We start from the raw sequence: 13,252 nt of genomic DNA on the forward strand, positions 1-13,252 counted from the left end.
TTTTTAGCAGCTAAAGTGTTCTACGTCCTGCAGGTGCTATGCATGAGCCGATCTTCAATTCAAAAAATACACGAGTGTTTGCAGAGTTTATTTGGGGTTCGGTGTGGGAACGCACGAGCAGAAGTAATTTGTTTCACACTTTGCGCAATGGGGGACTTGGTTTAACGCATTTGTTTTTCAAGCAACTTGTATCGAGATTTGTTTTCTACCGCGACCAAAGCGATGGGTTTCTGCGGACGGTAATCCAAGTGGGATTGCGCGATGCTTTGCCCGATTTTGTTGTATCGTCGCACGCAATCAAACCGATGGCACTAAAGGGCTATCTGCGTGAAGTTTCCATGGCGATACGTCTTCTAAACGCTCGTTTTTCGAAAGACTTGTTTGCAGTCTCACGAAAACAATTGTATAAGGATCTTGTTGAAGTGTTTGTACCTACACCAGTGTATCGTTCTATGTATTACTTAGGGCCTGAACGAGATGTTTTCAAGCGAGTCAATAATATGCCTGTACGAGCTAACACAAAATCATTCTTTTTCAAACTGCATACCGGCACACTGCCTGTTAAGCCATGTCTAAGAAGCAAGGGCTTGTTTGTCCCATGGTCAGACAACTGTCTTATATGTAACAAGGAAGAAACTGTCGAACATATTTTTCTTGACTGCCACGATGCCCGCTTTCTTTGGGACATCCTGCAAAGAACATTAAAAAAGGAGCTTCCTATCACTGCGTTCGGAATAAGGTTTTTGCCATGTGCTGAACCTGACGGTGTGCCGGTGGACATGTTGATGCTATTGTGTATGCAAAGTGTGTGGCGAACTCGTATGGCTGTACGCAACGCTGATGTTGATACAAGGTCAGCAATGTATTACTTTACTGAGAACGTTAATTATACAAGCGAAGTGTTGAAACTGCTGAGTGATCCGCCAAATTGGCTTTCAGTGTTGGACAGTTTGGCTTCGATGAAGCCATTTTAACATGACACGTCAGTCTTAGTAACGACTAGACGTTTTAACATTCGGTTTTATTTGACAATATTTGTATGTACTTGCCAAGCCGGTAATAAGGAAAAAAAAAACTCGTGGTTCAGTGGTAACGTCTCCGTCTCACACTCCGGAGACCCTGGTTCGATTCCCACCCAGCCCATCTTGCAAGTTGTTTTTTATTCATGAAGTGCCTGCTGGGATTTATCGCTTACGGCCAACGCCGCCGACGCCGACACCGACGCCGACGACACCGGCTTTTCTGCGACACGAGCTCCTTAACGCTGTCGCGTTAAAATACTGTACGAATGTGCAAGAAAATGCGGCAGGCCTCTCGTAACAAAATATACCATAAAGAAAGCGGGCCACTGTATGATAAAACCCAGTCATTTTGTATTTTTTCTTTGTTATTAGGGTGGGGGGGGGGCAGGACTGGTCCCTGAAATGCAATTATAGAATCGGCAGGTGTCCTGCAAATGCTGCTGTAGCCAAGGCAAAGAAGAAAAAGAAAAAAAGAAAACCACCGTGCTTCCATAAAGTATAGAAAGGTAGAAAGTTTCAAGCTTAGTTAAAAGTTGTGTGATCGAAAGAACTTCTGGAACTCATTGCTCATTACTTTTGGAAATGGACGTACCTAATGCTTAGTGGATCTACAACGTTGCTTTCCGTTTGGTCGCTGTAGTAAAACCAAAGAAGTTTACAATCATTATAATAATTCACACCTAATGAGAACTTATTCTTTCTGGACTGGTCCTTGAAATGCAATCATAGAATCGGCAGGTGTCCTGCAAATTCTGATGTAGCCAAGGCAAAGAAGAATAAGAAAAGAAAACCACTGTGCTTCCATAAAGTATAGAAGGCATAAAGTTTCAAGCTTAGTTAAAGACAGTTGCTCGAAAAAATTTCTCGAACTCATTACTCATTACCTCTGGAACTGGACGTACCTAAAGTGTAGTGGGACTACAATGTTGTTTTCCATTTGGTCGCTGTAGTAAAACCAAAGAAGTTTACGATCATTATAATATTCCCAGCTAATGCCATGCAATTCTTTCTAGTTCCCTTTGCAAAATAAAAAATAAAGGAACTAGTAGGGTAGCCAACCAGACGCTGTTCTGGTCACCAATCACGCCTTCCCCATTTCTCGTTTTGTGCTCCACCTAATAAGCTCTTTCAGGCAAATGCTACCTGCACAGTTTTTATCGTATTTTTGATGTTACCAAAAGTGTGTGCGTCTGTCCCATATCTTCGTTCTCTTGGGAATGTTTTTCTCTTTCCGTCACTAGAAGGCTATTTCCAATCATTGAACGCTACATAGCTAACCATCTGTAAAATCAACGTTCAGACAATGAAAGAGTTCTAATCTGTTGTTGTTGTTGTCTTTCGTTCATTTATTTTCCTTCCAAGTGCTCTTCGCTAGATTTTGTTCCCCCCGTATTAACAGACGAAATTCATTTATTTCACTGGTAACCCTTGTTTGTCGCAGTGCTTGTGGCCTGCGCCGTAACGAACGGCCGCAAGTTTTTCGTGGAGTCTCGACTTCCTGTTTAATCTTTCCTATAATTTAATTGTTTGTACATGCGCTGCAACCTCGTTAATTCCATTTCTAAAGAAGCTATCCTTTAAATCTTGCATTTCATGTTTGCGACCATACACAATTCGCTACCGCTTCCATTATTACAAACTGGCTTACTGCCATGCGAAGCTCTCCATGAAACAACTACAGGTACCTTTAATTAACCGCACTAATTGGCGTCCAACCAGGGCAGGGACGCGTGCAAAGTCACAGTGCTACAAACTCTCGAGTTCTCGTTCCCGTCTTAGCAGCACGACAAAACAAAGGTCGAGTTTCCGTAACGAACTTTCCTTTCACTAGGTTCAGTACTTATCTATTTTTCTCTTGCAGAGCGATTCGCTCTTCTTACTCTTTTTTTGTTATTATTACCTTTTTTATTTTATTTTTCTTGCCTTTCGGTGGGAGCCGACTGAAACAACTAGAGCTCCGCGCAGTGTCCGCACGGATGGCTGCAGTCTGCCGTTGTTCTAACTTGCTTAACAGCTAGGCCGCGCAACGCGGAACTGCGTTAGGCTAAAGTGGGCCGTCGTTTCTCCATTCTAGTACTCTAACTTGTTCGCGCTTGTTACTTTTCATTCTGCGGCGCAAAAAAAAAATGACGTTAGGAGCATCACGCACGGCTGTAAGGCACAGCCTAGACAAAGCTTCCCCATACTGGTGCCCGCTCCCACCGGCGTCCCAGTTATTCATAATGGCGTCCAGCATGCGGAGTGCGTTCGACTGCGAGTCGTAATTATTGCACCCTCGGGAGTCTCGTCAGTGCTAGCTAAAGAAACAAATCCACCGAGGGTGCATATCTCCTCGCTAATGATACTGGCTAGCAGTTTCATATTCGTCTTACCTGTCACACTCCGTAATTTATGAGCCGGTTGGAGTGTGAGCACCTCAGTGAAAAAAGAAGGAAAAAAAAAACGATGAAGGTAGTGAGAACGTGAGGACGGAAACAATAGCAGCATACATAGCTTTTCAGACTTCTTACGAGGCTGAAACAGAAAGAGAGCGTAACGTAATATCTCCTAGCACATTAACAGTCCTGAACCTTCCAGAAGGCTGCTGGAATTAAGCAACGGTAGGCTGAAAGTATACGAAGAGTGAAGGCAGTTGGCTCAGGTGCTTTGTCTTTAGACCTTCAAAGTAAAACATACAAACGCTGGTTTAGTACTTGGACAAACATTCCTCCGAAACAGGACAAGCAAAACAACAGATTATTATTATTATTATTATTATTATTATTATTATTATTATTATTATTATTATTATTATTATTGTTGTTGTTGTTGTTGTTGTTGTTGTTGTGAACCGTTGTTGACGCTTGCAATTGTAGCACCTCGGCAGATCATATTAATGCGAGTATGACGCACCGTTACAGTGAAGCATCCTCCTAAGAACAACACGTAACTTCGCATCGTGGAACTTTTGGGAAGTGCGCTGCTGCCAACTAAGAGAAACTGCCCCTGTAATTATAGCGCAAAACAATATGACGCGCGGGCGCGGTGTCTATACGACGACAAGGATCTATGCAAAGCTACGAAGACTCGCAGTGCTTCCACGTGCGGCGCACTGTCAGAAACCAGACCAGAAGAAAAACGTGCACCGCCTGCTTGCCGCCCAGTGGGGAGAGAGAGAGAGAAAGGATGTGGCTTCATTTTGCGCGCGCTCCCGGCCGACGGCGAGGGACCTGTCCAATTCCCACACAGGTCCTCCTCTCCCTTTCGTTCTCCCCTCTCTCTTTCTCCCTTCCTCACCTCTTCCTCTCCAGCTTCTTTTTCCGGGTCGCGGGGCTATTTTTGGCAAGGCGCAATCAATTTCTATACCCGCTGCTTTAGAGAGCGAGAGAGATCCTGGTTGCGGCCCGCTGGAGGAAAAAAAAGGAACTCTTCCCTTCTCGTGCATCCCCGTGTGACCTGCTTCCTTAAATAGCATCGTGGCCGAGCCAGTGGCTACAATGGAGGGGGTTGACCCCCTTTCGCGCCGTTATTTTCTTGTATCTCGCTCTCTCTGTTTCCTTGTCTCCTACGTCATCGCAAACCCCGCCTTCCCGCAATTTCGATATTTCTTCTTTCCGAGCACATGTGTTCTGGTCGCTCGCCCCTCGAGACGTCAGAACTGTACTTTTCTCGAGCCTGTCAAAATGTGAGCGAGTTCCTCGCTCCTAAAACAGAAATCTGCAAAGGCGCATGACGTCATAGCGTCGAGCACAAATAAGGAAGTTAACAACGTCTAGCTTTCTTGCTTCCGCCTGCATGCGATGACGTATTCGTCATCTCATGACAACAGACACAAGGAAAGAAACAAGGGCTCAATGCATTTTTATGTTCGAGATGTAAGCATCGCCAAAGCATAAAGAGTGAGGGGGTTAGCTTGACCCACATCGGGGCGAGAGCATGTCGCCGGCAAGCCACGTCAAGGAGATGTCTTTAATCCCGTTGTCTTCCGGTTTCTTTCTCTGGTGATAGCAATAGCGCGTAAGGGCTAGCGCGTACTTGCAGTGAAGCAAGATAAGAAGCGACATCTGATGGATGCCAAAGAAACCCAAGAACGTATCGGGAAGTTACTCGCGTAAAATAATAGTATGCAAGAAATTATGCATCCCAGTCGAGCCAATTGTGGGCAGAGAAAACTTCGCTTTACATTCTATTTCATTCTCCAGTCTCCTTTGCTTATTACGCGGCGCGGCGAGTAGACGATGCCAGAGATAACGGCACCACGCGAGTCATATTTGAACCAATGACGAAGGATGAAATATAAAATGAAATCGAACCTGATAAAATACGGCCGCAGGGACTAGCATATGTAAGTTATGAGGAAGTAAACAAGATAATATGTAAGTGCCTTCCCCTCGTTAAAGAAAGAGACAGAGAGAAAAAATAAAATAAAAAAGATCACGATACATTCAACTCTCTGAAGGTGGATCACCAGCGAAGCTCTTTAGCACACGACACAAAGGTGACACAGAATTTTGAACAAAGATACGAAATCATTTATTGTCTTGGAGTGTGGTCATTATGCGTGTCGATCGGTGGGTAATTATTTTTTGGTCGCGTTGGTGGAGTTACCATCCCCGCCAAAATTTTGCGCACGCTCCTTTAAAGTTTTCCGATTTAGCAACATTTTCTTTTTTCTGCGTTCTGCGCTTCGCGACGTTCGCCGCGTTGCAATGCTCGCCGCTTGCGGTCCGCTTTTCCAGCACGATCGTCGGTGGTGTTTGCCACCCGCTGTCACCTTCGACATTCCCACTGCTGTTCCCTTGGTCTTTCCTCCTAGGCACGTTGCTCTTCGGGAGTCCTAACTATACGTGGCCTTCCCATAGCAACTGCAGAACACAAAACATAACATAACCAGCCGCTGCTGGTTTTATTATTATGCTCCAGCGTGGACGATTACCTCGGGGAGCAGGAGAAAACTAGCCATGCACGTGATTGCAGCGTGGACATGGAGAGGGTGCACTGTATTTTTGCTGGCGGGGAACAAAAATGCACGGAATCCTAGCCACATAAAACTCTTCTGTAAAAACTGCTCATACCAAACGCAAGTGAACGAAAGAGAAGGTTAGAGTGTGAATGATATGTCCGTCGTCCAAGATGGTCAAGCTGAAACTACGGTTATTTACGTGCCCCCCCCCCCCCCCCTCCCTTCGCTCCTTAGGTATGTTCTTATCATCCGCTGGAAGTAGAGAATGTTTTTATTGACAACAAAAGCGTCAGTTCTTAAAAGCAAAAGTGGCTTAAATACCCCGTGAAGGGATCTCCGAAAGAAGCTATCGTGTACACCAACCAATAGGGCCCGTTCTTACAGAAAGCCAACGGTCGTACCATGCTGAACAAGTTCTCCCTCACACAAACACAAAAAAAAAAATTAATTCCGTTAGAAATTTTCGCGAGAGCAGCTCAGGTACAATTACGATCTTGAACACATTATAGCAAGGGCGGCCGGCCTGCAGTCAACAGTACTTACGAACGAAAATGTTTACTAATTCGGTCCCAGATTCCAAAATATAATACCTATGCCAGCCATCGCAGTGAAAGTGTTTTTGTTCCCGCACCACACGTCAGATAAATAATGATGTCTACTTTCGTCGATGGCTTAGGAGTTATAACCTCCGAATAAACGACGCTTTGAAATGCGCGGCGACCCAAAGAGCGTTTTTTACGCTCGTGAATTCTTTTTCCGGCTTTTCCGGCAAAGGCACGTACGTGTCTCTCCGCCTTCCCGAAATGCTGTCACGCGAAAAAGAAACTACCACGTCGTGTCGCTTTTCGGCCACGGCTGCCGCCGCTACGGTAGCGGAGGTGCACCGCTCCTTGGAACCCCCTATATCGCTTTTCCTTTCTAACTCATATTTTGCCCCGCGACTGGCAAATTGCTGCCATGTCGGAGGTAGGTGCTGCCGGCAAGGCGGACCGTGGGCGACCATCAAAGAACGATTTGTTCCACCTTACGGCAGACACGGGGTGCGCCGCCCTCCTAACGTTCGTCTTCGGCTATAGCCTTTGCTGCCGGTCACGCGAGCATTCGGAAGCTTAGGCCACGCGTGGCACAGTGAAAAGAAAAAGAAAAAAAAGCTTCCAGATGATGTAATCTTTCGGGCAATGCGAATGCTCTGGAGCATTTTAAATGTAAACACTTTCAGTACAGGCGTCCTTTCAATTCGGTAAAAAGAAATCACTTAAATCCTCAGAATAATGTCACGTCATTGTGTTCAGGCAGTTGGAGCGCTAGACACAAGTAGTGCATTTCTCAACTTCGGCCTGAAAACTTTTGTACAATTTGGTGGTGCAAGTCACAAAGGCCGACGGACCTCGTTCAGTTTCAAAGATGTACTTCAGACCGATATAGACACAAGAATAACGAGACAGTGTGCTGCGAGACCGCTGCGACACGCGCCAGTAACGACGACGCGTCCACAGGAAGACCGCGACGAAAGTGGCACCCCCCTACCCACTACCCGCCGGCCGGCCCAGACGTTAGGGCTCAGACAGTTTTACGATGCGAGGTGCATAATGACGATTGCAAGGGCCAGTATTTGTTACTCGTCCACTCGAGAGGAGGCCGCAATTTTAGGCAATAATCTGAACATTCTGTGCGACGTGGGTGACAGCAACTTGATTCTCCACACTCCACCGCTGCGCAGCACGGTTCTCCACGCGCTGACGTCAATGGGGGCGCCCTGACGTCTTCAGCGTGGCGTTATTGCTGCTGGCTGCACGAAGCCCAGTAATAGTAAGCCGTCCCGAAGTGAGCGCGACACGCGTAATCACCGCGACAGAGAGCGTAGGCTTTCAAGAGAGAGAGAAAAAAGAAAGCACTGCCATGACGTAACAGTTTGAACAATGTTCTCGCGTCTCGCACATCCTGCTAGTGCCAGGCTTGCACTGAAGGGAGACAAAGAGATATAAAAGCAAAAAGAAAACGAAAGACAGGGAGGTTACATAGAGGATATTTATCTACAGCTGACTACCCTGTACTTTGGAAGAAGAAAATGGGCACGAGAGGTGAGATAAATCTTAAGAAAGAATCAACAGTATAAAACTGCTTGTGCGTGCACTGTTACATTATCTGCGAAGGCACCAAATAATGGTACAGTGTCGATGCCTCACTGACACTTACAACGTGACGAAGTGCACAGTGTTGCAGAGTCATAATTTATCGCCCAATCCGGTATCCTTGAAGTAACAGAACAGTACCTTTATAGCAGCCCCCAATAATTTACGCGTACAGAAGCGCTCAAGAATTTCATTTTCTGTAAGTCGGCACTTGTGTAGCTGGCTTAGTAAAGAAGCTGGAACTCGGAAGAGATGTGCGCGATAGTTTCACTGGACCCACAAGAGTGAAGAGTGTTATCCGTAAGTAAACGGAGCGTAAGACTTGAACGAATAGTGCGGTGAGAGAACTCGGAGGTACGGTTTCACTGATTCTATCGCCTGCACATTCATCGACCGCTACTGCAAGCAGCACATGTGTAATTCGGAAGATGCGGATTCGGCTCTCACCCAAGGCAAGTTATCTTTAAAGCGAAGCTTTCTTGCCGAGTTCCAGGCACTTTTTCGTATGTATCTGGCCTCTAAAGCCGAACGTCAGAGAGAGAGAGAGAGAGATTGGGAAGAGGAAGAGGCGTCAGGGACGCATTCTTTGACATGCGGCGTGGAACACCCTCTCACACCTAAGCCAGCGATTTGAGACATCAGGAGCATTTCGATCCGCATTTGCTTTAGAGAAATAACCGACGCATGAGAAACCCCACGACTGCACCAGGACACTATGGATCGCCATTGAAAATATAAATAATATATGTATGATATACTGCATCTAAGTATATTTATATAATATCCAGTCCGCCTGTTTTTCACTGTACATAAAATAATTTCTTCGCATAACATGCAGCTTCTTAATACTAATATTTATGCTTAGAAAACCACAATTCATATGCATTGTCAGGATTGGGGGCTCAATAACATCGCTCGTAAGCCGTTGTCAAGATTGGAGTCCGGCATGAATTCGAAGGTAGCTGGCCGATGCCGTTGTCCAACTTATCACGCTGAGTACGTTGATGAAGGGAAGGACTGCTTCTCATCGAGAACGAGGAATAAGGGTTTATTTACAATATTTACATGCAGTTCATCAGTCTAGCATGACTGCGAGAAAAAGTACGTCAGGACTGCTTGAGAGAGTGTCTCGGTCTCACATGACTGCTTAAGAAAGTGTATCGAGCATCCGCACAACAGCCGTTTATAAACACTCGGTTCTCCCCCGATTCCAAGGTGGCGGAAACGTTCGTCCAGTCATCGTAAACACGCCGCCTCTCCGCGGGACGGTTTACTCACACACACGCACACACACACAGGTTTACGGTCCGAAACCGACATCACACGGATTTCGTAGAACTCGGAGCGGACCCTCGCAGTGCGCTCGGGTAGCCATTGTCTTGCGTCTTGGTCAGCGCGTGGGAACAGGTCTCCGAAGACGTTCCCGCGGCAACTCCCCCACTCATAGCAGATCAGGTCCGCGTTGGGGAGTTCGGTAACAATAGGTTGCCCGCCGAACTCATTCAGTCACAACGGCGACGAGGCTAGAGCGTAACGGTGGCGGTTTTAGCACAAAGCCTGCTTCGTCAAACGCATCCTAGCTGAAGCGACGGAGAGTGGAGGACGCGCGTATTGTTCCCGACACAAAGTCGACTTAGTCACGCCGTGGCTAGAGGTTGGCGGCGGCGCTCCAGGAAAAGATGATGCCCATGGTCGCAACTGGTTGGCAAAACTTGCACTGCAGCTGGCCGTTCTTAACAGCACACAGATATGGTTCATGAGCTAACCACACCGAGAATGTTTCGTTTTACGTGTATGTCAACTGGAGTTGATTCGGCGGTTTTTTTAGTGCCCTTTCATTTTTCTTTGCGTTATTTCTACATTTCAATTAAACACAACGATTAAATTATCATATGCTTTCCGAGTCTTCATTATCTGTTTCTTAATATGCTTGTGACTGAGAAAAGAAAACATGCGCCTCGGATCCCAATTATCTTCTCGTCATTGTACATACTTTGTTCCCAGAAGAGCATTTGCTTGGGCAGCGCTTTTGGTCAATTTTTTAAACCAAAGTTTTGTTTGCCTACTTTCAGGGGATCGGCATAGCGGTCTGGCTGTTGGGTCTGTCGATATTTCGTCGGATATATTTGTGGATATATATGCAAATGTTATATTAAAATACACGCGAAGTGGCTCATATAATCCTTATGTGCAGAATGAGTATGTGCACCACTGTTTTGCGTGAAGAAAAAAAGGAACCTTCGGAAAACTTGCATTTATATTGTGCACTCACATATATCTCTACAGCGCAGCAGTCGATCTATAAAATGCTGAATTATATTTCACAGATTCTTCGATTTACTTTACTTTCATTGATTTAGGCATTCGGTATGTGCTCCAATGTGACAGAAGTACAGAATCCCTAAGTGTTGCTTGATACGTGTCGAACTTTTCTGTGCATACCTGTAATCGCCATTCTTCCCTCGACAAGCATCGTGCATCGCATTTGTCCTTGCGACATCGCTGCTTACACGTCTCCCACTGTGCATCGTCCTGAATGGGCGGTGGTATTTCCCCATAGCTTGTGAAAGATGCAATGCATACACATAAATATTCCATGACAATAAAGCTTTGACCATTGTGGTGGATAAACATAAACATTTATTGTGGGCACACGTTGCAGGTACTGAAAGTAAACAAAATTGTAGGCATCGCAGTTAGCTTTGCATAGAAGTTGTTTATGGCCAGGTTTCCGAGCATTATTGTTCTGCGTCAGCAAAAATGATCATTCTGAGCAGTGGCTCAGCAACAAAATGTAATCGCTCATTATTCTCTTAATGCAGAGGATATATATATATATATATATATATATATATATATCATAAGAAGCATCGCACGCGTAATGCGACGAAATCGGATCCTTCCACCCCTGCTGCAAGTTTTCTTCACCCACCTTCATTGCCATTAATTTTCATTTCTTTAATAAAATTAGTAAGAACAACTAATTTCCGCAATTTTATCCTTGGTGTCTTTGTGTGTTGGCTTCCTATGATAGGATTAAACAGAATCGGACCCCTTGGTTAAGCCCCTTTCTTCTCGTATACAATCCGGTATACAATACACACATCGTGTGTGTGTATCGTATACAATACACACACACACACAGGTGTGTGTGTGTGTGTGTGTGTGTGCGTGTGTGTGTGTGTGTGTGCGTGTGCGTGTGCGTGTGCGTGCGCGTGCGTGCGTGCGTGCGTGCGTGCGTGCGTGCGTGCGTGCGTGCGTGCGTGCGCGCGCCTTCAAGCGCACCTTCAGTGAATATGGCTGAGACAAGCGAAAGTGAAGCCACGAAACCACGGGTTGACGACGACAAAACATCTACCTATGATCCAAGTGAAGACGAAGACATAGACTGCGATGAAACGCCGTTCTCCTTGGTAACGTATAAGAAGAAGCGGTCTGAGGGAATTCCAGTTGTTTTTCGACCCTCACAGGAAGGACGCAACTTCAGGCAAGTGAATACAAACCGAGCTGCGTCGGAAATTGTCTCCGCGGCAAAAGAAAAAGTGCAGTCTTTCCGCGTTAATAGAGATGGAAGTTTCTCTGTCAGCGTTATTTCAGTCTCATCTGCAAGACATCTACTGTCGATGAGCGAAGTGGCTGGTTTGGAAGTCAAGCCATTCATTCCGGCGTCTTATACCAAGAATATTGGCAAGATACGCCATGTGCCAGTTGAGTACACGGAAGAACAACTGGTTGACTTCCTTGGTTGACAACTGGTAGACATTCCATTGACAACTGGTTGACGTTCCATTGACAACTGGTTGACAACCATTCACAGTGAAAGTCTGTGTGTCAGCCAAAGTGTGTCAACTGTGGTGGAAACCATACAGCTTCCTACTCCGGGTGCCCTCAGAGCAGAGCTGCCTCAAGGTTACGCAGACATGAGTTAAAATACGGAAGGCTGCCTCCTCGTAATGCACCCCCACAAAACCTTGATGCTGTAAGATGCGCGCCTCCAACGCCTAGCAAAGAAAAAGACCAAGGGGTCCATATGAGCTATTCCGCAGCTCTGAAACACTCAGGTCGACAACGTTCTGACAGCGAACGGCATGATCCACCTTCAGAGAATGCTACTCATCTTGCCCAGGCTTCGAGTGAAATTCGCCGACCTTCTCAGCAGCGCCCTCAGCCATTGACACAGCAACCTCATCTAACGTCTGAGCGTCTGCCTCAGCATTCGGCTCAACCACACCAGTCATCCCAGCGACCATCTCAGTCAACTCTTCAGCGACCTGCTTCGAGCACGCATGGAGCTTGAGCGTCGTTTGGTGATCACGCATCTTTACCTGTAGCACAGATGATCCTGCCCATGCTATTCACAGCTCTGCGTGCAATTCTAAGTGCCATTCCACAAGCAAACAACCTACCAGAGGTAAACGCACTGCTTTCTATGGAATCGTTGGTGCTTCCACAACCACCAACAGCTCCACGGCAGGCTTACAATGAATGATCGTTAGAACAATGTTTTCGTATTTCAGTGGAATGCTAATAGCCTTCGAAATAAGTCAGCCGATTTTCGCAAACTAGTAGCTCAACATAGCTTTCCTGTTTTATGTATACAGGAGGCCGGCGTAAGAGATGACTTTCGTCATTCAAACTATGTTATATATAAATCATCGCGCATTGCTGGAAGTAGCAGAGCGATGTTATAAGTGAGAAAGGACCTGCCGTCCTATTTAATACAGTCGAGCGATTTAAATATACCGGAGTTCATAGCATGCAAGATATCTTTTAGAAATACAAGCGTCACAGTGATCAGTGTTTATCTACAATGTGCTAGCAAAATATCAATTGACCGCTTGGTGAATGTGTTTGGTATCGCAAACTCACATGTGCTGGTTTGTGGGGATTTCAACGCACATAACGTCATCTGGGGCAGTGAATATAACGATTCCCGCGGAAGCATCATAGAGTCTGCCGCAGAAAAAAGTAATCTGATCGTGGTAAATGACAGCTCTCCAACGTTCTTGCGGGGGTTTCGTTACTCAAGCTGTATAGATATTACGCTCTGCTCACAAAACCTTCTTAATGGCGTTGAATGGTCAACGGACATAGAACCGCACGGTAGTGATCATTTTCCGATCCTGGTAAAACATCGCCACATACGGAGTGAGGGT

General features: G+C 45.9%; 1 protein-coding gene across 1 annotated transcript in view; it reads right to left on the minus strand.

The window, feature by feature from the left end:
• Positions 1-13,252, minus strand: part of LOC126542191 (cyclic nucleotide-gated channel alpha-3) — a 382,044-nt gene that overhangs the window by 139,558 nt on the left and 229,234 nt on the right. The gene's annotated exons all lie outside the window — the stretch shown is intronic.

This window comes from Dermacentor andersoni, chromosome 2 (assembly GCF_023375885.2).
Source record: "Dermacentor andersoni chromosome 2, qqDerAnde1_hic_scaffold, whole genome shotgun sequence".
Taxonomy (NCBI): Eukaryota; Metazoa; Arthropoda; class Arachnida; order Ixodida; family Ixodidae; genus Dermacentor; species Dermacentor andersoni.